At 51.9% G+C, this 3,831-nt stretch overlaps 1 pseudogene; it reads right to left on the bottom strand.

Annotated features, from left to right (window-relative positions):
- Positions 1-996: 996 nt before the first annotated feature.
- Positions 997-1,115, bottom strand: LOC112469942 (annotated as a pseudogene).
- Positions 1,116-3,831: the final 2,716 nt, after the last annotated feature.

Raw genomic sequence — 3,831 nt, 5'->3', positions numbered from 1 at the left:
GATTCTGATGAAGTGAGACTTTTTTCACTATCTCTGCTAATACCCTTTATCTTGAAGACTAGTTTACCTGATATTAATATAGCCACTCCAGCCTTCTTATACTTTTATTTTCCTGATATATCTTTTTTCTATCCATTTAATTTCAAACCATATTTTTATATTTATAGTGCATCTCTTATAGATAGCTCGTCATTTGTTCTTGCATCCCCCCTGAACTCATCTGTCAATCTCTGAATTTTAATTGGCGTATTTAGTTCATTAATAGGAAGTGACATGACCCATTGCCTGGAGATTACCCATAAAGACAGGACCATGTCATTACGTTTCTTTTTTTCTTCCTGCCATGTAAGCACACCTTGGGAACATGATGAGCTGGATTTTCCCAGCATCCTAGATGCAGCCAGCCAGGAAAGCGAGTGAGGCACCCTTTAGGTTCTTCAGCAGTCATTTAATGAGGCATTATTGTATACCCACCTCATGGCGGCCTCTGCTTTTGACACGATCATGACATAGGAACTCAGGACGGGATCCTGTGATAGGATTAAACAGGTCTTCAGATCACAAAATGCAAAGGTTAAAGGTGTCAATAATAATGTTGGATAATTTTCATTCCTGTAGTATGTTTCTTATGGAAAACTGTTCTCTCCACTCCTTTAAACTGCTGTTTCGTTTTTCTATTCAGTATAGAGTAGGTCTTAGTGATCATGAATTTAACCTTGTGGTTTCAGTAATAAAAACTTGTGGATTTGCATTTGTGGCTGGTGTGCAAGAAAACCAGTCACACAGCTAGAGAGTGAGACTGGCCGGCCACTGGCCCCCACACGCCAACACAGCTTCAAGCTTCTGTTCATTGCCTCCCATGCAATAATGAACTATTCCTTCAAAAAATATATATATATTTAATAAATATATATATATATATTTTTAGGCCAGGCAACCCTTGGTTGACCTCACTGCAAGGACTTTGTCAGCTTACAATCCTTTTTTTATTTTTTACGCCTACAGCATGTTGTCTTCCTAGGTGGTCTCCCATCCAAGTACTAACCAGGCCCGATCCTGCTTAGCTTCCAAGATCAGATGAGATCGGGCTTGTTCAAGGTAGCATGGCCATAGACTGAACTATTCTTAATAGAAGGATTCATGAAGGTTAGAGGCTACCCTTTTCTCAGAGACTAGCAAATTCAGCAAATATTTATTAAAACCCTAAATGCAAGCCTGACATTGGGATCCAAAGTAAATTTGGATGACAGTGTCTGCTCAAGAAGTTCACAGTGGAGAGAGTGGAGTGAGCAAACATGTGAACAAATAAATGTCCTTCAGTTTGATAAAATGAGTGAATTGGGAGGGGGAGAGATGTATCTACCCATGAAGGTGAAGAGGGCAATGGGAAGACAAATTGTTGCTTCAGCTGCATCTCAAAGAGAAGTAATACTGGCCCAGGTGAGCAAAGGGGATCTGGACATTCTCAGTAAAGGAAACCACATGTGCCAATTAACAGAAGTGTCAGCAGTAGGACAGGTGAGGGAGCCCCAGGTAGTCCCATGTGACTGGAGCAAAATGTACTCCATTAGTGGCTAGATAAGACTGTGAAGAGAGGCCAGCAGCAAGGACCAGGTGACAGATGTCAGACTACTGAGTGCTGGGCATTTGATCACATAATACTCTCCTGGTCCCCAAGATGTGGTCTTCGCCACCCTGGCAATTATGGTCAAATGGGTTAGGAAGACATCAAGTTAAAGCTAAGCAGGTTTCTTTACTTCAGGACTTCCCAGAGCTCAATGACAATTGCATTAGGGCTCTCCTGGGGGAAATGTAGTGTATGGGATTTACCAAAATCCTTTTCGTAGGAAACTTCTCGAAAACCTCAGTTTGGGAAATTCTGCTGTTACCAGAGAAAGGCCATGGAAGGATTCTGAGCCATTTGCAGGTACAAATTTTTACTGAGAAGTGCAGTCGGGGTGTGAGGAGTGCGGGAGGAATGGGGAATAAGATGAGAACCAAGGAGACCAGTTAGAAGCCCCTTACAGTGTCCAGGGTGGAGGAGATGCTGCCTGAAGTACGCAGTGTAGGAGAGCGTGGAGAGAATCCAGGACTCAAGAAGCATTAGAAGGTCGTCAGTAGACCAAACTGCCATCAGGAGGGAGGGACCTGCACTGGCTCTCAGACTTCTGGCTTTGACCGTGTCTAATCAGTGATTGGCTATAACTTCTGACCTCCAGGAGTAGGGTCTGTGCTGGGATATATTTGGGAGTCAAGCATGGCCTATGATGGCACTGAAGTCTCGGATGAGCTCATCACCAGGTTGAAAGTCTAAGAGGGAGAACAGGACTGAGGACAGAACCCAGAGGAAGTTCAGTGTTTAAGAAGTGGGCGGGAAGCAGCAAGGAGGAGAAGCAGGAGAGAGGTATTCTAGGAGTTAAGGGAGGGGAGTGTTTCAAGAAGAGAGAAGTTGGTAGTCCGCCTCCCACCCCGTTCCACGTACACATTACAACAGTTGTTTTTACCTGTCACATTGGCAAAGATTTATTTATTTCTGTATTTAACAATAATACTTAGTGTTGGCAAGGGTGGAAGACGCCGAGGACCTTCGCTATTATGATGCTCAAAGGCGGTTCCCTGGAGCTCGATAAGGGCGCCACTGCTCCTTGGTGCACGTCTCTCGCAACGCTGGATCAGCGGTGGAGTCCGTAGGGAGCACAGCGGTGGAGTCCGTAGGGAGCACAGCAGTGGAGTCCGTAGGGAGCACAGCGACAGCCCGCAGTGCCCCCGCAGCCGCTGGAACGCCCCCCGCCTGTGGCGCTGGCCAAGAGCACGCAGGAGCCAGGTTGATGGGCGCTAGGAGAGCAGCATCTGAGCTGGCGTCAGGGAAGGCGAAGCCCCCAGCAGTGTACGCAAGGGGACAGCGGGGAAGGCTCGGGGAGGCCGTCCAGGAGCTGCGATGGCGGAGGACCTGGGCTCCGCTACTGCCGGCAGAGAAAGGGGCCCCAATCTCCGAGCCGGCCCCACGAGGCCCTTCCATACGGGACTGAGGCCTTGTTCCGGGTCCTGGGGCTGCCAGGTCACTCACTGGCCGGACCGAGACTCAGGATCCCCGCCAGGGCGAGGGCGCTCAAGGACACTCCCGGCGGGAGGGTAGGTTCCTGCTTTCCCCGGACTAAGCCGCTACTCCGGAGTCCCCAGACCGAGGCCCCAAGCTCGCCCGACGGCATAGCCAGCGGCTGCGATGCCAGCCCAGGACGACTCTGATGACCCTGACGGCTGGGCTTGGGATCCCTCACTGGACCTGCCCACCCTCTCCCAGAGCTAGTCGAATCTCCTTGGAGCCGCTGCCTGCGGCATCAATCGCAATTCGGAACTCTTCGCCCGGGAAGTGGGCTCCGCGGCGTTGGCCCCGCCCCCGCGTCCCCATTGGTTAGGCCCTTGGGGGGCGGGACCTACAGGCCGGGCGCTGGACCTAGGGCGGCTGCGGCGGGGGCGCCGGGCGCAGACGGCCTGTGGGGCTGAGCCGGCGCTTGCAAGTCAGCGCCTTCGTGAGCGCGGACGAGAGCTCGTCTGTCTCCCAGACTGAGCAGACCTCGCCAGCAGCCGGACTGGAAGGCACGGCGGCGACATACAAATTACCCGACGGCCCCCAGTCCCCGGAGTAGCCTCTGCCCCGAGGCGCTGGCGGTCACAGCCACCCGCCCCGACGACAAGACAGGTGCGGCGTGCGGGGCGCTCTAGGCACCGCGCTGCGGCCGCGGACGACTCCCGTCAGGTCCCGCCGTCCCGGAGCCCGACGTATAGCTCGCCGTCGGGGATCCAGGACCCCGGGCCGGCGGCGGAGCGGAT

This window comes from Pteropus alecto, unplaced genomic scaffold (assembly GCF_000325575.1).
Source record: "Pteropus alecto unplaced genomic scaffold, ASM32557v1 scaffold170, whole genome shotgun sequence".
Lineage (NCBI taxonomy): Eukaryota > Metazoa > Chordata > Mammalia > Chiroptera > Pteropodidae > Pteropus > Pteropus alecto.
The sequence above is the reverse complement of the archived record's forward strand: the minus strand, read 5'-3'. Positions and strand labels throughout refer to the sequence as shown.